The sequence below is a fragment of the Dermacentor silvarum genome, chromosome 1 (assembly GCF_013339745.2).
Source record: "Dermacentor silvarum isolate Dsil-2018 chromosome 1, BIME_Dsil_1.4, whole genome shotgun sequence".
NCBI classification, from domain to species: Eukaryota; Metazoa; Arthropoda; class Arachnida; order Ixodida; family Ixodidae; genus Dermacentor; species Dermacentor silvarum.
In genome coordinates, this window is record NC_051154.1 from 445,418,829 (window position 1) to 445,439,704 (window position 20,876).

Genomic DNA, 20,876 nt, shown 5'->3' on the forward strand with positions numbered 1-20,876 from the left:
CAACGGTCAGTTAAACTCTAGAAAACTAACTACAGTATGTACAGTTGTCCTTATTTCACCCGATGCCACACGTACTCATTTGCAATGTTTGCTTATTCACCGCACAGGTCACATAATTTAATGTATACATAGCACGGTGAACTCACTCAAACGTCGGCTCACTAATACTTCGAACTAACCATGAGTCTGAGTTCGTGTGAGCCTGACTCAGAAGAATTTTGGTGAATACGAGTAAGAGCAAGCTCGGTTGAGTAAACTTTTAGTGAATATTGTCATGTGGTAGTCAGGGCAAGCTCATCTGAGTATAATTTTAGTGAATATGAGTCAAAGCAAGCTCGGCAAGCAGATTTATGGTGAATGTGACTCAGTGCAAGCTCGTCTGAGTAGAATTTTGATGAATATAAGTCAGAGCAGGCTCATCTGAGTATAATTTTGGTGAATATGAGTCAAAACAAGCTCGGCAAGTATATTTTTGGTGAATATGTCTCAGTGCAAGCTTGCCTGAGTAGAATTTTGGTGAATATGACTCTGAGCAAGCTCGACTGAGTAATAATAGGATATGGTTGTACGAGTTTATGCAGTAATACATGTAAGTGCAGACTCATTAGCAACATTTCCTCCATCTTGATGGGCAATACTTATGCCTCGTGATGAGTCTGCACACTTTATGAGCTGCGGACATGCAAGACCCACCCACACTTGAAGAGATGCTATCATTCACACGGAGAAATGCAACCGGCTGACTTCACTGCACAATATTGATCTGCTTTTGTTTAATGAGTTATCTAGGTCTTATAAAAACAAGGTGTTTGCCTGCTTTTCGCATTATTGCATGTGTTTGGAGGAAGTAGAGACAGAGAAGCAAGAAAAAGCAAGGATGTTTATGGCGAAGTAGTTTCTTGGAGTACTGCGATAAGTTAAAACCAGCATAAACAAAAGTAATTCGATGCACTGTAGTAAGCGAAATATGCAATTACGTTTTAATGTGAAGGTTAATACAGATGCAGTAAGGATTCAAAGTCTGAAACACACTGAAGGTTTATTGGTTTTTGTGCAGTATAAAAATGATACATCAGAAAAAATGAGAAAAAAGCTGTTTAAATATTGCTTCGAAAACAAATTGAGAATACTGTTTATTCCCAGTCAAAGCGTTAAATATGCTATTTTATTACATTCATTACGATATACGGTTTGCAAGTTCGCTATGCGAGCTTGATAAGCAGTCACATCGCGCAGCGGAAGTAACAGAACCTTGAAATGAGATAATCAATTGGGGAAAGTGCGCATGAAAGCCCAAACCAACCGACTGCAACTAAATGATCGCGCGTATAGCGTGACCTAATGGCTGTAGCTATTGTCCGTAGTTGCATATTATTTAAATTATCCCGTCAGTAAAAGCACACCGCGCTACAACTGCGGCGTTTTCAAGTAGCTTGCACAACCAGAAAATTGGGATGACATCCGAAGGCCATGTCTCCCCTTGAGGGACACCTCGTAGTATTTACCAACTCGCAGAGCGTGTGAAGAACGGAAAAGCACGCGAAAGTACGTACTATCAGCACCCGAAGCCAACGTAAAAAAAAGCGTCGAGTGATTAATAACGTAGCCTGTCAACAAGCGCATAGAAATCACAGAACCGAATCTGACCTACTAGTTTTTATGTGCACTATTCGCGTGTCGGTGCTGATGTTACGCACCGATTGCGCAATCCAAGCCTCCACTCAATTAGTTGCACTGTTCGAGGCTTGTTGAGCCACTATTGATAGACAAAAAAGTATTTATAAACGTTGCGTTGAGCGACCGCCACCATTTTCCAAAACAGACCGCCAAATAACTCTCAGCGCAATGTCGACGGAAAATCGCAGCGTTTGCTGCGACGTTGCCATGCTGCGACGAACCGGTTGGTCGCAGCCAAAAATCGCAGAATCGGCCCTGCGACTGCGATTTTCGTCGCATGTGACGGAAACCGCACTTCCGGTGCGACGAAAATCATACCATGTGAAACGGCCTTTGCTCGGAGTTCCGAGGCGGCTAGGCAGCCCAGGCGATACTGGACGGCACTAGCCCCTCGACTGCTTCTCAGCTGATCACAGGCTTAGCTTCTAGACTGATTAGCAGGGACTAAAACCTGCGGTTCCATAGCCTCTCCTTTCCCTAGTTCCCTAGGTCGGGGAACGGCTGGTTGGGTGACAGTTCACCTCATTATTTCATGAGACCTCCTAAATGTCTTGGCCGCGCCCATTTTATTCAGGGGCGAGGGAACGGCTGATTGCCTCCCGCTGTCAGAGGTCACGCCCCCACACTGCACCACAGAGACACACACGCACACACTTGGGTCCGTTGACAAGCACCGAAGCAACAGCGACAGCCGGCAACACGGCGCCATATCTCAGAAAATACATACGCTGCTAGCAATTTGCAGACACGGCACAAAGACATCGCGTATTTCGGGGTTTTCGGAAAACACTTGTAGGAATTAACGTGACGGCGGCGAACTAGCCGTGCCGTCGTTCCTACTCAAGAGGCGGCGAGCCGAGCGGAGGCTGCCACGACCAGCGTCTCACGTCAGGGTCACCAAGCTATGGTGGTCGCCCTGCTGCTTTGGCTTCGGAGTGTCGCCGCGATGTCCACTAGTCGCACAAGTCGTCCACTGTCTCCGGTCCGTGTCCGGAGACACGGACCGGACACGTCCGTATCACGTCCGGGTCACCAAGCTATAGTGGTCGCGACATACGACGCCTATAGAACGCCGCGTGTATACGAGTGGCGGGACGCACGTCAGCACACAACGAACGCAGAGATGCAATCTGTGTTTATTACGCGCGTCTTGCGCGACGCTGTGTTGGCGCTGCAATCGGGAGCGCGCTTAGGGCGCGCCCCTACACACTTGACCCCTCCCCTCTTAGTAACCCACTCAAGGTACGCGCGGGACAAAGAAGGCACAGGAGTTCATTGAAAAGACTCTCGGGGCATTCGTAAAGGTCGCGCCAAAAAATCTCCCTTTTTTCAGCCGCTTGCCTGAGTGACTGGTAATACCTGTCTTGATCGGCCGTTCCCACGCCCAAGACGTTTGGGCGCGCGTTAATCGGCGCGTCGCTGACTCGAAACTATGCCGCACCGTCACAGTCCTACTGAAAATTTGCTTGAGGGAAAAAACACTCGTGCCTATTAACATTCTATTGCAATGCGTGTTTAGAAGAAAGTATAAAAATTGACTACTTGCTTTCCACTACAAATCGCTCTTAGTAGAAAGGAGCTTCCATTTATAAAGAGATTGCAGTGAAAACTACTATAAAAAAAGTCGCTTCAAATATTAAGGACAGTGCTAATGAAAACTGTCTTTATCAAAACCAACTTCAATTTCCGCGAAAGACGCTCTATTAGAAATCGTCTTTTAAAAAAGTAACTTCAATTTCTAAACACATTTTTTTAGAAAACGTTGTTTAGCAAAACGTATCTAGGCTGTCCTTTAGCATTATAAAAACCAGTGATACTAGATTGTACATGTAAATAGGATGTCACTAAAGTCACTAGGAAATTAAAAATTATTAAGGCTGTTTAAAATGTCACAGTTTCGACCTAAGGGCGAAGCAATGAATGCGATAGCAACATAGCAATGTCATACGAAGTAAGGTCAGCGGCTTTGGTAGCAATATGAATTGTAGTAAACATGAGCTGATTAAGTAAGCAGGTGTGCTGCGGCGTAAGTAGACCGACATGAAGAGAAACTCGATGACCACGAGAAGGCGCGTATGAAACGGTGGTGTTGATGAGAAGCGCTTCCCGTGGGCAGCGCGTGCGAAGAGACACACCTGTAGTGCTGCACTGCCGATCCGGGCAGCATTGCATGTGTAGCGTGCGTTGGAAAATGTGGCCCGACCATTACTAACTGAATGAACAAGCGTGGTGTGAGCGCGCACAAACAAACATGAACAGATCACACTGAATGACTGCAGACAACGACTGTCAAAACGCTGGCAGCAAGCACCTACGCCGCCCCTGGCGAAGGTACGTGCGGTCTATCGCTTCAACGGAAACTGTGCGGCGAATGCACTGCGCATAAAGGTCAGAGCCATGGGGAGATAAGAGACGGTGCGGGCGAGCGAGTGAGCGACGAGCGCGGTTGTTGGCAGAGCAGAAGTGCGCCCCCCCTCCCCCCCCCCCGCGCTCCCTCCGGCGCAGGCTTCCCGCTTCCTTGCTTGCGCGTGGGTGATTGAGTGCGTTCGCTCTCCGTGATAGCGCGCGTCCCCGCACGCTTCCGCTCGGGCATACGGCGCGCGGCGAAGATTTTATCTATAGGGAACCTCACGGTCACGGCGACGGCGACGACGACGGCGACGGCAGAAATCCGGTTGAAGTGTCCATATAATTGCTATCGCAATAAAAGTATTTTTGTAAGCATGGGTGCTATGCAGGATGCGCCGAGTTTCTCGTTCGCACGAGTTTTACCCGAGTTTGCTCGATGGCAGTCAGTGAACGAAGATAGCATGGAACGTGCAATAACAGCAGGCAAAAAGAAATGTCGAGATAAAGCCGCGTATGACAACATGAACGCACCCTGCGCAGCACAGTGCTTCCACGCTTCAAGCACAGAGGACTGCGCAACAAAGCGCGCCAGCGCCGCGTATTGTTATCAACGTGTTATCGCAATTTAGCAATACCGTCACTGTCCCGCTGTCTATCTGCACACGTTCCGTGAGCCGCTTGCCACGCCTTTCTCGGGCGCGTCAAGGGCGTGCCTCCTATTTCGGGCATTATATTTTTATCCTCCGTCGAATGCGAACAGGGCACATGCCGTGCAGACTTGCACCTACACTTTCCCTCAATCGAATGCATTGTAATGCAACCAATAAAATAACAAACATTTTACTTCTTGAAGTATCGGTTTTTCGTTTTGAATGCGTTTTGAAGCAACGGCTGTCGCTGCAAAATGGCTGTGCGATCTTCTAGGTGATAACAAACGGAGATTTAGCGAATTATTAAATTTTGCACTTTTTGCCGCGAGTGGCGACAGTGAGGCGAAAGCTTACAAGCGGATACATTCTAGAGGGTCGCACGCACGAGGGAGTTCATACGGTGAGCAGTCGCCAGGGGCGCTGAAGTGCTATGTTCGATTAAGTCAGTCATGACTGATCTGTCCATTCCGTGTCTATTAGGGGTATGGCAACGCAGCGCGGCGGCATGGCTGTTCACCGCAGGTGCTTCAATGAACCGGCTATTAAGGCCGGAGCTTTACGAACTGAATCGACACTCTATTAGCCATAGAGATCGGAGCAACGGCTGTCGCTGCAAAATGGCTGTGTGATATTCTAGGGTCCGTAGTGACGCAGCACAGTGAAAATGCACCAGTTCATCTGCGTGCGCGAAGGCCCCGCGATGCACTGCTGGCGCGACCTCCACTATGTGGCCCCGGGTAGATAGCGCAAATTGTCGACTGCCTTCTTCGCGGCGAGCAAAAGTACAATCGAGGCTGCCTAAGGACGGGCGACAACTTTCCGCCGATCCGCCAAAATTACGGTGGTGTTAAAGATGGTGGCCCATGGGTCTTCGACATGGTCTGCGCGACGAAAGGGGTGCTGCGATTTTTCAAGGTTGACCGACGAAAAACGGTGACGCTAGGCGCCATTATTGCAGCCAATGCTCAACCGGGGACCATTGTTCATCTTGACGAATTGGCCGCATAGAACTGTATATCAAATTTAGTGAATGCTAACCATGCTATGCATTATTATGCATAACGAGGCAGTCAACCACAGCGTGAACTTTGTGTACCCAATCGCGGGCGTTCACAACAATAAATAGAAAGTTGCTGTCAAAAAAAAAGTGAAGCGCCACCTCGTCAGCGGTGGGTACAAGGTAACTGCACCCATGCTGGAGTCCCACCTGGGATGGATGTGGTGGCAGTAAACAGCCACGTGCGCTGCAATGACCCTTTCTTGCGTTTGTTAGAAGCCACGGATCGCTCGGGCTACCCAGCATAAAGACTCTTTCCTGCGGATGTTAGAAGCCATCGCTGGGCTCTAGCCAGTATGAAGTGCATCACAAAGTAAAAGAAAATAAAGTCTAGTTTTCTGACTTGTATGAGTGCTTTCCGGCATTCCTGAGTGCTTACACGGTAAGCGTGCGGCAAACCACTCCTGCGCTAGCCGACGCTTACTTCGTCTCGCAGCTTTACTTTAGCGCCAGCAACGAGCGATCTGTTGAAAGCCCAGTATGAAAACCAGGCTCACACCAGTCTGTGCTCGGAAATGGGGCGCAAGCATGTAGCGAGCTGCACCAATTCAATTCAGAGGAAAGAGAAGGAGCAACGAGCGATCTGATAAAAGACCAGTGCGAAAACCGAGCGCACGCCAATCTGTGCTCGGAAATACGCGCGCAAGCACGTAGCCAGCCGCGCCAATCTGATGCAGATGAAAAAGAGAGGGTGAGCGTCCCCTCGTGGTAAAACGCGAAACGTATTAAACTACCAATTAGTCTAATACACATTCAGTGTACATCTTGTAAACTTTAAAATGCTTATAACCCACGCTAATGTGGCTAATATTATTGTACTAATTGCATTTATTTTATAACTTGCTTGTGCCTGTAATGCACTCGGTGGAACGACAAACAAGTGAAAGAAGGCACGACAATACACCGACCGTATCATCACGTGAGCCCCAGTTAGTCGACCGCCCATATGGCAACGCCCAAGGGATGACAGCTACCCAGAGTGAACCTAGATAAACCAATGAAACTGGAGGCGTGCCGACGAAGAAACTTTGTCTTGTTACCATAGTTCTTTCATCTTGGGGCGTCGCGAGAGCTCGTGAAGATCCCTAGTTACGCCAAAGTCGACGCATCCTGCATAGCACCCCATGACTGAAAAGTGCACGCAGCACTTCTGAAATGTGCACTCCATTGAATAATTGACGAGCGGATGACCCGCGAGTGTGCTGCCTTTTATTTAAAACCACCTTTGCAGCGATCTCAGCCCGCTCAGTCATCGTTGCTCATGGAACGGTCTGTGTCATCGGCGTGGCGGTGGGGATCTTCTTCGCAGTGCTCTTCGTCGTAGCACCCCATCGAGTTGGCGAGGAAGCAGGCATTTTCGTCCTTTTGCTCGGCGCCGTAGAAGCTCTCCCGTGGAGATCCAATTGGCGGAAGCGTTAAGGAAGGAACTTGCGGTGGTGTGATCTCTGTCATCGGAGGCGCAGTTGCCTTCGAGGAGCTAGCACAGGCATTCATCTCAGGATCCTGGTGGTTTAAGTTGCATGGCGCCGAACCGCCACATCTGCAAAGCTTCCGGCCTCTCAAGCCGGTCGACTTGCTTTCTTGATCCTGCGTTGCTCCTCCGTTGGTTGCAGTGCTCGAGGCAACCTTCGCTGTGCTTTCGAATAGGGAGTCCGCTGGCGTGTCGTTGTCCTCTGCTAGTTGATTGGCTTCGCCCTCCGGTTGGTTCAGTATCCACGAGTTGTCGTCAGCCATCAAGAAATCATAGCCTCGATCACTCCTGGAAGCGGGACTGGCTCGACAATTGATCGTGGAGAAATGGTCTTTCATCACGCGCTTCCACTGGTGATCCATTAAGAACTGGTCTTGTAGCTCGTTCAGTTGTTCCCTAACTTCGTTTATCCTTCGCCACAGGAAGGCGCTGTCCTGCGAGTCCCCGTCTTCTTCACTATCGGCCATTTCCGAAATCAGGCCCTGCGATGCAGCGCACTCTAGCTCACCGTTTGTCTTGCTCCGCTGCCCGACCACCTCACAATGTTGTTGGCTGAGCATATCCTGCTGGTCAGGTGGTACGGCTGATGCAGTCGATGTCTCGGGCATCGCTTGGAGGTGGTGGCTGCTACTTGCTTCAGGTGTCACTGGTTCATCGGTGGCTGTACTAATGCCGGGACCATGCGCAGCTACGATTGGCTGCAAATGTGTCAGCGGTGTATCGTCCATCGGTGTATCGCGTCCGCTCATGGCGCCGGATGCTTGGTAGCTTGCTGGTTCCTCGTTTGTGGCGCTTACCCACTACGGTGGACTGCCCGATAAGCCGGTGGGTAAAGGGTAGGGGGAGAGAGAAAAACCTAAACGAAAAGTAAGTGAGGGTGATGTATAACGTTTAGAATAATTATGAAATAGAGTTATCTGTAAGATGTAGAAATAAAAAGAATAGTAATAATACATAAACAGCAAATTCAGTGGGTTCTTCTTTTTTCGGATGTTCTATGTGACGTGTACGTAACACTACTCTTCCTCGTCTACGAATTGTCGTACATGGAACGGAGGGAGAACGCACAACCTTCGTTTTTGAAACTCTTCTACCGCTTGTTCTGCGGAAAAAAATACGAGGTTCAAGCACAGAAGGTGGCGTTATTTTGAGTTCACTTCCCTTTTCTTTTAACTGTACATCAGATCCGGAACTGCAGCGTCGATGGCGTCAAATCACATGCTTCGTACTAATATTACGAAATCTGTCATATTTCGTAGTCTATATATGGCCTTGGGTTATTTTATTTAGCAAGAACTTTCCATATTTTTAAAGTTGAATTCTTAAAAAAATTGTTTCAGTCTAGTTCATTTACATAACCACTATGTTTATATTCTTAGTCAACCTATTAAAGCGGCGCCATGCTGATGGTCACGTGCATAGCAAACGCGCTGAGGTTATGCCTTTACCTAAGGGTTTAAAGATTACCAAGAAAAAATGTGTAATCCTGCGCAATAATAGCTCGATTCCCTTTCTACCATGCGCTCCGTATGACGTGTACTTTTTTTCGTGGCGGTCTTTATGTGCGGTGTTTTTGGGGAACATTTGTGCCTTTGAGGGAAAAGCTCGGTACTGAACAAGGTGGCCAGTCGTCACAGTAAACCATGCTGCTTACACATTTTAATGCAACAGTCACACGCGAAAATGCCATGTTAGCGGAAGTGCAAACCTTATGTTAATTGTAATTCTTTTAGACGTGAAAGAGTAAGGGCACATGGGCTACTTTCATTAGTCTAGTCTGCAATATTGTATGATATGGGTGTATTTCCTGTGGAGACCGGTTTGCACAAGGCTCTCCCTACCAGCGACGGTCAGGAAAGGGCGCGACATTACTTCACTGCGCAACGCACAAATTGGCTACGGCAGCGTTCGTTGACTCTCCGACATGGCGCAAAGAAGCTTTTGGAGTCAGATCACCAACAAACACTGGTTTATTAACCCAAGATACAGCACAGTGCGACAGTCACGGCGCTTACGGGCTAAGCCTCACCGCAAGACCGATCGTTACGCGCACCCGCTGCGCTATATAGGGCTAACCGGGTAGCAGTTCACCATGCACGAGAACAAGAAGTCGCGGGAGCAAAATTCCCACGCAACCAACTCGTTGCGGGGTTTTGAGCATCTGCCTCAGCGATGAAGCACTCCGTGGAAAAAAGCTCGAGTTGAGAGGGCGCCCGGGGGCCGCCACTGGGAGACCAATCAGGGCGCGTCCCGGTGCCGTTTGCTAGCGCGGTGACTTGACCCCGGGAGGGAGAAGCCTACTGCGTGCGGGAAAGTAACACGTGCGCGCTAGCCGTGTCCGCCATATTGCGACTGCGACGGCGGTTCCTGGAGATCCAGCTAAGCACAACGCGCTAGCTGGGGGACGAAGCGCGTTGAGCAGCCTACGGGAGAGGTACTCGTAGGTTGCTCGGCACGCCTGGCTGAGGGGAGTTGAGGTCTCCCTTTAGAGCACTGGGATGCGAGCGCGCCCCTTCCATCAGGATTTGGAGAAGCTGTGCTGCCGCGGTGTGCAGCGGCGTTTGCTCCCGGCCAGGCGCGGTGGTTTTAGAAGGGCCAACATGCGCGTGTTCTCCCAAATTTCATGCCCGACCCTAAGAGGCCAGTGAACGGCATGGAGGAGCGCTCGGCGGCGGCTCCTAGAGGTGCGTGAGGCCTCACACGACCAGCGAATGGATCGAGGGCGGAGCGGGGTGGCTCACGTGCGTCTAAAATGTGGCTCAGCTTTGCACGAGGCGAACTGTAGTCGGAAAGCGAAGCGATTTTGTCGGCTGAACGGGGTGGATCACGCTCGATTCTGTCTACCAACTGTGCTCGCGGCAAAGAGAGGGCAGCGAGGGTTTTGCACCAACACCGAGACTGAGAGGCTCAGCGGCGCACTGTAAATTGAAATGCGCTCGAGACAAAGACAGGCCAGCTCGCGTATGCGTGCCAGCATCTGAGTGCGGTGGCTCCCATACAGCACCTTGGGCACTGAACTGCGCTCGGGAAAAAGCGAGGCCAGCGAGCGAGTTTGTGCCGGCACCTATGAAGGGTGGCTCCGGTGCGACTCTAGCCTGTGCACAAAACAGGGAAAGGCTCGTGAACGAACCGGCAGAGAGAGGTGGCTCCGACGCGGCACATGGCACAGTGAATGACGCTCGGGACAAAGGGAGGCCAGCAAGCTTATTCGAGCCGTTGTCAAAGAAGGGTGGCTCCGATGCGGCACGCTGACTACTACGGCGCTCGGGACAAAGAGGGACCAGCGAGTGGAGACAGCATGGGAGGGGCTAGCAGGCACCTGTTCCCCGCAGTTTTGCTTGACACCTGTGACTCAGGAGAAACCCACACACCAGCTTCGTCTTAGCGCCTTATCTGAAGGTTCGTTTGAACTAGTGACCACAGTTTAAGTCTGGAACGCGGTGGTGGCTGCAAGAATGACATGTCGGAATGTTTATCAACAGAATGTTGAACTTGCTTTTACCGTTGTGCATCCCTCTTTATATGTCATCATCATCCCTCATCACACCTTTATGTCCCCGTTCCCCCTCCCCTGTGCAGAGGAGCAGCTAAGCTATAGCGCGCTAGCTCAGGCCGACCTCTCTGTCTTCTTTGAAATAAATGCTCTCTCTCTCTTGCTCCCCACGCCTCTCATAACAGTTGAGAAACACCGTAACTTGCCTGGCTAGGACCAGAGTACACATCCTAGCGGTCGACATCAGCAAAGCGCTGTCCAAGGAAGGGATCGATCCCGGTGACCGAAAGCAGACAGTTGCCGAGGCGAACGTACATCGTGCTGTCGTTGTTGTCCGCGTCGAAGGACAGTAAATCCGTAGCCAGTAAGTCAAGCAGCAGCGAGGTCCAGTCTGATGCCATGCCGACAACGAGTTGGGAACCAGTTATGTGGAGATGCGCCGCAGTGCTACAGTCACGGCGCTTGCGAGCAATGCCTCACCGCAATACCGATCGCGTACGCGTGTCCGCTCCACTGGGGGTAACCGGGTAGCAGTTGATCAAGCGTGAAAACGAGAGGCCGTGGAAGCAAGGGTTCCACGCAACCAACCCGTTGCGGGCCTGTGAGCATCTGCCGCGACGATGAAGGGCTCTGCGAAAGAGAGCTCGGGTGGAGAGGGCGCTCGGGGGGCTGGCACTCGCGAGGCCAATCAGGGCGCGTCCCGCTCGCGGGGTTGACTTGACGCCGGGAGGTAGAAGCACGGTTTGCGCTGGAAATCACACAGAATTAGTATACTAACCTGTAAAGGAAAAGCTGCGGGACAAAAGTAGCATCCGCAAAAGCATCACGATGTTGCGGCGACCCATTTTTAAAGATTAGAAATATTCAAATTATTAGGCGAAAGAAAGCAGTAACACGTAGCACGTACGTATGGACAACATGTAAAGTTCATTCTGTGTATTTTACACAAAGATCATTTGGCTATTTGTAAAATTTTGATCCAAAATTTACTTTGGGTGAAAGTATGCGTTAACAGGCGCCTGAACTAGATGGCGCCACCATACTGAGGGAGGCTCGGAATCATGGAGGAAGGAAAAATATAGCATGGAGCATTACGTCACTCAGATAAGCCTTGGCAAGCAAACGCTCCTTGTAGCCAGCAGTGGTGGCCCAACACGTGACCTCTCGCGTCTAGGTCACGGGGAATCGAGACTGGTCGAGACGTTTTGTCACCGAAAGTTTTCATTTGGCACGCGCTCGGCGGCAGCTGCTCACATGGAGGAAGAAAAAAATATTCTTCCGTGTTTTTTTCCCTTGATATTGTTTTTGTTTATATGAAGAATTCGAAATGGTTTTGAATGGGTATGGAAAAAAATGGGATTACTAAAACTTACCGCGTGCTCATACGTATGCTCCGTGCTCTGAACTTTTCACCATGTGTTGCGTCACCACACTCTGCTTCAATCGCGTTGCTGTATGCCTCCCTCCTATCTTTTTCCTTCCTCCATGCTCGGGATCGTACGTGTTGATTGCGCGTCTCGTCCGAATCGCATCTCGACGTCTGCGCCTGCACATCGAAGTAACATATGGCAGCGCCTTTGCGGTTACGGAGTTCAATGTGTGGTGGCTATGGGGAGCTTTCCCTTTAGAGTTGGTTATATGAACTCAATGGGAAGTTAGCAGGAAGGAAAAAAAAACTAGGAGGGAGCGTCACGTGATTCCGCTAGCCTAGGCAGGCCAACCTCCTCTAAAGCCACCTCTCCCGCTCCCCGGGGTCTTGTGCGCGGTGCCTTTTGGGTAGGAATATGGCCATATGGTTGCCGGACGATTCGTGATTGTTTGGTGCGTGGTAACGATTAGTGGCGCCTACCGTCAGAGGCATGGAAACACGCCGGAAGTATAACGTGTGGGTTTCTGCTACCGCACGCGTCGTTCTTCGCTTCAGATGCGTTGCCTTGAACAGTGGCGAAAGGCTAGAGGGCTAGAACCATGACGACATAATTTTCAAAACATCACTCGCGTTTACCACCGCATTTAGTCGACGCTCTCATGTCGAAACCCGCCCATAGTAATCCCGAGGGTTGTCGATTGTTTCGTCAAATCAGCTGTTGTGTACTTAAACTTTGGTGGGTATGTTCTTGCTCATTTTTGCTCCGCTGTCTTGCACCGTTATAGGATGAGACGGGATGTTTCGCGGGATAGTCATTTGTCATGTGTTTGCTTAGTAAAAGGTTCTGCTGTGCGTCTTTCGTTGTGAAATACATAAATAGCCTAAGCCTGTACTCTAAACGCCGAAGTCGTCTCCTTTACTTGTGCTTTACGTGCACTATTTTGTAAGATTGTGTGGTGTGACGTCATTGAGACGCGTCTATTAAGTTCTCGCTGGTCTGTTGAGCGGCAGAAGGCATTTAGCAGAATGACAGCGTCTACTGGGACCGTCTGCCTTCACAATCGGTCGGCAGGACCTTAAATATGATCGCGGTCCCCGGCTCGCCAGTCCGTCGTTGGGCACAAGATGGGACAATTTTTTTTTCACACGGGAAAGCAGTCGTAGCAGAACCTGCACGCTCGCCTGATCGCGTGCACATGTTTGCGGGGGCGAAAGTCATCATCGTTTTCCAGAAGATGCCCCCAAACGTGACGAATCACCGTCGGAAGGGTGGCTTGCTTGCCTTCACACGTTTGCAGGGCGAAATGTGAAACCGCCCCGAAACGCGACCAGTCGTCCTTGAGGTGGCCCTCGCGCGTTGTTGGGCACAATGCCGGTGAATTATCCTATACCTTCGTTCGCTATAGCTTTGGCGCCTGTTTGCTGCTCAATCAGCGAGCCGCGTGGCGGTTCGGTGACTGACCTGACTGACATAGCACAGACTCGACTGCTTCACGCACTTGAATTCCTTCACTCAACCTCGGCGGGCGTTTGCCACGCCGACTATGTGCGTATATATTCTGAAACCCCCGCACCAGACGCAACCAATGCAAGCTGACTAAATCTACCACATGCCTATCACCTGAGGGCCTATTTCCCATCAAGAGTTTTACGTGACGCTCCTTTCTAGTTTTTTTCCTTCCTCCATGGGAAGTAGCTCCGGCGCGTTAGCCGTGTCCGCCATGTTGCCATTGCGGCGGCGGTTCCCGGAGATCGAGCTAAGCACAACGCGCGAGCTGGGCGACGAGGCGCGGGAAGGAACCCAAATACCGACATTGTCGGGGACGTCGTACCTCCCTGGCACGTTTGGCAATTAAGCCCGGCCAGTATCACCCTTTGTTGTAGCGTCTGCCGCCGTGTCCCTGCCAGGGTTTCGTGTCCCGAAGTCCAGACGATATGTGTCTCTCGTAGCTTCTCCACGCTCTTAAGATGCCGTAGAACACACATGGAGATTGTGCATTTCTGGTAGTTTCGGTACGCCACTTGGGCGTCGGTGAGGAGAATGGCGTTTTCTACGCAAGTCGTGATGGCTAAGCCTATGGCTACTTTTCTTGTTTCTTCTTTTCTTTGTTTATTACACATATATTTTTCATTTCACAAGATACGCACCATCTGTATGGTCCCATAGCCAATGGGTCGGAGAATGGGAAATTACATATAAAAAACTGTCATACAATTTCGTATAAGTGTAGTCAATTTGGTTAACAAGAAATACAAGAAAATACAACACATCGCCAAAAACACAAAAATAACTGAGGAATTGTAGTACTTAGATTTGCTAATATGAACATGTTGTTTAGGTATTAGTATTATTCTATTCGACAGGTTAACAAAGAGAACAGGAAGATTACGCCACTTCGTAATAAACACATGAAAACCCTGAGAAATAATGGTTGTACATGGTCTAACAAAAATAGAATGTAAATATCTATCATTTTTGGAAGCAGAGAGAATTACTTCGAAGTAGTAATTTTTCATTGCTCTCAGCAAGTACTGCGAGTTCTTTATATAGTGCGGAATTCCATTCCAAACTTTCGCACCGGTGTACTGTAGCAGTCGTTTGCCATAGGCGTTTTTATTGGCGGAATATTTCGGTTACCAAAAGTTTGGTTCCAGCAGTGGCATAGTGGGGGGCAGAGTAAGGAAATGGGGAATGGCTCGTTGTGTCTTATAACGTTGTTTATACATGTGGCTAATCTTAATTTCCCGTACAAGATCAAAAGGCAAGATTTTTAGCATAGAATGCAAGGGTTTGCTTGGTTCATAGTATCGCGAGAAAGTTATCGTACGTATAGTTCGTTTTTGCAACCGTCTTACTTGTTCAAGGTAGGAATTATATGTCAAACCCAAGGATTCCACACAGTACAAAAGGTGGCAGTTCACTAGAGTAAAGTGCAAAATGAGGAGTACTGAAGCGTCAAAATATTCACGAGCTTGCATGAGAGCATAATAACTTGAAGCTAATTTAGAAGAGATAGCATCTATCTGAAGCTGCCAATTTAAGCAGCTGTCTAGAAGGACACCAAGGTAAGAGAAATAGTCAGTAAGTTCGATAGGGCAATTATTATTACGTAGTAGCATATCATTATGTGGAGTAGTTTTAGTTCGGGAGTGGACTAGCATATATTTTGTTTTATTGAGATTTATGGTAAGCTTGTTAGCAGCAAAGCCATCAGCAAGTTTGGCTAGTTCTGCATTATTTTTTCTTCTATATCAGAAATATTATCACCGGGAATAACTAGGGTGGTGTCGTCAGCATACATGAGCATTTCGGCGGTGGTTAGTACTTGTGGTAAGTCTTTTATGTATAGCAAGTACAACAACGGACCTAATACAGAACCTTGTGGCACACCTGTTTGTATGGATTGAAGGGAAGAAGTAATGTTATTAATAGTTACCGTTTGTTGACGACCTTTAAGGTAACTCTGAAAGAAATCCCATATAGTGTCATGTAAGCCATATTTACGTAATTTGTAAAGTAAGATTTCGTGGTCGACGGTATGAAATGCTTTTTTGAGGTCAAGAAAAACCGCCACGGCGAATTTGTTATTTTGAAGGGCGGTATTTAATGTCTGACATATTGTAAGCACTGCTGTGTTTCTAGAACGCGTAGGTCGGAACCCATGTTGATGTGGATATTTTTATTTATTTTTATTTATTCAATACTGCAAACCTTGTACATGTCCAAGCAGGGTGAGTAAAAAGGTAAACAAGGCAAATACAACAGAGTTAATAACGTTTCAAAAACATCAAGTATCACCCTTTTATAACACATGATATTTGTCCAAAAAATGAGTGCATGCGTTTTGCGATTATTTTGTGAAAAATATTGTTAAGAACACTTAGTACAGATATCGGGCGGTTGCAAGAAGGGTCAGACCTGTCCTTAGTAACGTTATCAGGTACAATTTTTTATCGCGAGTGTGTCCTGTTGCTACGTTGATTATTAGTGAAGTTTTCCGTGAGTTACCAGCAGCTTGCTCAATAAGGTTGGAGTAGTATTCTTTTTTACATTTACGTGACGTAGCTACAGATTTATTACGGGCAGTTTTGCACTCACTTTTAAGATGGACATTATGCTTATCGCGTTTCCATTTATGATCCCAATAGTCCTTTGACTTAAGCGCATCTAATAAATTCTTGGTCATCCAGGCACATACTGGTATCTCATATGTGCGTCTGCTGATGATAGTCCTGTAGTTTTTTATGGATTCTGTAATAATAATTAAATTAATACATTCTTGGTCTACGTCGTCGTGATAAACCTCGTGCAAACTAGTTGAAAGTAAAAAATTGCGGACTTTTGGATAATCAATTCTGTAAGATGTTCTGTGGCCAGCATGGTTGAACAGAGGCACTCGTTCTATTGTGACAAATGTTGGTATGTGATCGGTGACAGGCTCGTTAAAAACGCCTGGTTTTATGTCAGTAGGAATATTGGTGAGGACATGGTCTAACATGGTCTCTGATGAGCTAATCACCCGCGTAGGGCATACTGATTAGATGGCGAAACTTATACGATTTTATTAGGTGAGTATATTGTTGTGGCTAGCGCTCAAGGCATCTGTATTTATATCGCCAAGAATTATAACCTGAGCACGGCCACTCCTTGACCGGGCTGAAAGAATGTCCTTAAGTTTGTCAAGAAAACAACTGGTGGCTGTGTTTGGTGGCCGATCAATCACACCAACGACTACTGAGAATTCGATCTGTAGAAAAATTGATTTAATATACGTTAGGCTGCATGTGAATTCAGGTAGTATAGATAAGGGGAGTTGGTTCTTAACGAAAAAGGCAACGCCTCCACCGCGAGAATTAGGTGCACGTGGCTGAGATATCATTTTGTATCCAGATGTGGTAACTGACTCTTCCTTTCTCAGCCATGTTTCCGTGTCTGCTAAAACGTCATAATGTTTATATTGCTGGGATATATACGAGAGAAGAAGGTTAGGATTTTTTCTTATACTGCGGGTGTTGCAGTGGAAAAGCGTTAAATTTCTTTTCGGGTGAGATTTATGAATTTCAGCCATGGCAAGCTTAGTTTACTTTATTAAGGTCCTCGAGAGATGACACGTGTACTACTCGAGAGTTTTCACTTTTACGCATTAGTATCTTTCCATCGGCTACCCATGCAAACTTCCAGTTCCTCTCGCTTTTTGCCTGTATGGCTTTTCTCAGAAAAACCTTGTTCTCAGGACACAAATGTTCATTGACGTATACGGGCGTGTTATCTTCAAAACCAAGCATTGAACTATTGAGTCACCCGCTGGGATGGCTCAGTCAGCTAAGGCGTTGCGCTGCTGAGCACGAGGTCGCGGGATCGAATCCCGGCGCCGGCGGCCGCATTTTGATGGAGGCGAAATGCAAAAACGCCCGTATGCTTTCGTTGTAGTGCACGTTAAAGAACCCCAGGTGGTCAAAACTAATCCGGAGCCCTCCACTACGGCGTGCCTCATAATCAGAACTGGTTTTGGCACGTAAAAGCCCAGAAAGAAGAACTATTGAGTCGGTGCTTTTTGGCTGCTCTTAAGAAGTTATCTCTGGAGGTCCTTGAGACGAATCTTACGACAATATTTGGGGCCTGCTGCCTTTTCTGGGAACAAAAAAGGCAGCATGCACCCAAATATATTGCGCCCCCATATAATTGCGAGAGCAATTATATGGACACTCCCAGAGCAACTGTGTCGTCGCCGTGGTCGCGGACGTGGTCATGGATGTAGTCGTGGACCTCGCTGTTGGGTTCAGTATAAAGTGCAAACACGGTAACATCGTGGCAGCGCGCCGTACGCTGTATGTGCGAGTGAAAGCTTGCGAGGGTCAGCCGCCGATTGCGGCTGAATCTCGCGCGCGCGAGGGAGATAGGCGGGGCGGGAGCGCGCTTCGCGTTTCGCGCGTGAGGCACGGGGGTGGGGGCACTCTGCGACGTGGAAAAAGTGCGCGCCCCCGCGGGCTTCATCTTAAAAGTGATCTGCGATGTCGACAAAGTGCAACTAGTGCCGGTAGCTTCATTAAGGTTGTGCTTTCTACATTTAGTTCGCGTCGAAGCGACAGACGGCCCAAAGGTCAATGCGCTCGCTGATGCGGCCACGCCTCTTCACTCCAGCGTTTTGACAGCGAGTTTCCGCGGTCATGGAGCGAGATGTGTTCATGTTTACTTATGTACGCGTAACACTGTGCTTGTTATTTAGTTTGTAAGCGAATGTTTAGAAGTTTATGCAGTCGATAAAACTACTATCCTTCGTTGTAAAGTTTTCTACTAATTTGTTATCACAATCGATGGTTCGCCTTTCGGGCGAAACTGCGATATTTTTTCAGCTGTGTCTACTTCCCTTGTCAGGACTGTGACCCATTCCTTTCTATTCCCGTGGCGTCGATGACACTGAAAGCGGGAGCTGGGATTCTCGGTTATTTCGCCGCGTCCGTGTATCTCGGGTCCTGATTTTTTTCGTATAGATCTTGCGCAAAGCTTCAATTTTTGCATTCTTTCTTTCTCGGTGATGTATTGGATGCATGTTTGTCGGTATTGGTGGCACTGTAATGTTTTCTCACAATATCGGCGGTGTTGTTCTCTTCTTCTTCCGTCTCTCCAGCCCTTCCTTGTACGAAAGTCTTCTGAGGGTGGCTCTTCCTGTTCCGGTTACCTTGAGTATTTCTAGTTGATTGATTTTATGTGCTTCAGCAAGCTCCTCCCAGGTGTTATGAATAGCCACGCGGCGCCGACTTTCTGTCGGGGCTCTTTCCGAGATGCCAATGGTGATCTTGAAGCCCTTTCTGATCGTCGCCATAAAGTCGCCATAAAGAGAGTGACCGCCTAAACGTTGTCTTGCAAGTGGTGGAGTGTGCTGTCCGGTTCCTCGGTCCTCTCGCCCACGGTCTCGCTTAACTTCACCTACGCTACATCCCTGGAGCTCCGCTCGTGTCGCCGCCTCTTCAAACTGCACTCGACCATGTCCCAAGACCAGCAGGCCAATACCGCGACATCCACCTTGCCTGCTCCGGTGGCAACCCCTTCTTGGACAGTCACCACCTCTCAAAAGGATCCACCGGTGTTTTCTGGACTTCTTGGTGATGACGTTGAAGACTGGTTGGAGCAATACGAGCGCGTGAGTGGTTTCAATCCCTGGGGCGAATCTGCAAAACTGTGGCACGTCGTCTTCTATCTCACCGGCGTCGCAAAACTTGGTTCTCCAACCATGCGCTCGATCTCGTAAACTGGAGCACATTTAAACTTAACCTACGACAGATTTTCGCGAACTCTTCTGTCCGCTCAGATATCACCAAGAAGCTTGCTGAGCGTATTGAGCACACGGGAGAGTCCTACACTTTGTACATAGAGGACGTCCTTGCCCTCTGCCGCCGCGTGAACAGCTCGATGGCGGAGAGTGACCGTGTACGCCACCTGCTCAAGGGTATTGCGACTGTGGCATTCAATGCTCTTGTCGAGCTGAACCTCACTACCATCGCAGACATCATCAGTACGTGTCTGACATCATCAGTAAGCTGGATGAGCTTACTATTATCCGCTTATACCCTGACACATATGATTTCAGGGCGTCCAACGATAGCGCGCTCCATAATCCGTGAGGAACTGCACGCCCAAGCTTCGTCGACCTTTCCGGAAGTTCATTTGACACCTCCTGGTGGCGGCCTTAGCCGTATAGTGAGGGAAGAGATAGCTGCTGTGACGTGCCCGCTAACCCCGAATCCGCAACCCATCCCTACGCCAACTTATGCTGAGGTTGCGTCGCTGGTGCCACCCTTGCAGCAGCCACCACACCAGGCACCTGCGCCAACTTATGCTCAGGTTGCCTCCCTGGTGCCACCCTTGCAGCAGCCACCACAGCAGGCGCCTGCAATGCACGGGCCCCTGAATCTCATCACTGCGCGACCACCACCTCTTGAATCTTACAACACGTGCAGCCCACCTCGGCCTGTTTGCAACTACTGCGGCATCCGTGGCCACATTTCAAGGTTTTCCCGACGCCGTCAGCAAGATGAAAGGCGTGGCTATGACGGTTTTGAAAGGGATGAGTTTTCTGAGCCTGTACCAAAACGTCGGCGTTCGTACTACAATTATTATCCTCGACGTTCCCCATCTCCAGAGGAATTCAACGCTGCCGGTTCATTGCGCTTCCTGCGTCATCGCTCACCATCACCGATGCGGCGCTCCTCTTCCCATCTTCGACCGGCTACTTCGTCCTCCGATCACCGCCCGGAAAACTAAATAGTGCAGCTTCAGGAGGGAAAGCTGCTGCCTTTGGGCAACTTGAAATTCCTCCGGAGCGCCCGTCAAATGTACTTGTGGTGTTTGTTGAAGGTATACGGACTGAAGCCTTGGTTGACACGAGTGCATCACTTTCGGTTATTAGTACTGACTTGTGTTCTCGATAGCGAAAAGTGAGGACACCATATAATAGCCCTCCCCTTCGTTGTGCTAATGCAGTTCTTGTTCAACCCTCGGGTTTTTGCACTGCGCGTGTTTTCATTGATGGCATCCTTCACCACATTCAGTTTGCCGTGGTATCTTCGTGTACCTACGCCATGATTTTGGGATGGGACTTTCTGTCCTGAGCTTCAGCTTTCATATCTTGCCGTCAGCGAACTATTCATATGACGGACAGTGCATCTTCGTCCGCTGTCGATGCTCACAGCCTGCGCTTCGTCGCGTGTAATGACTCTTTCATTCCCCTGGGCAGTGAGCATGCTCTAACACTGACTTCCGACACGATTGTAAATGGTGATGTGTTCCTTGCACCGAGCGGTCACTGCAG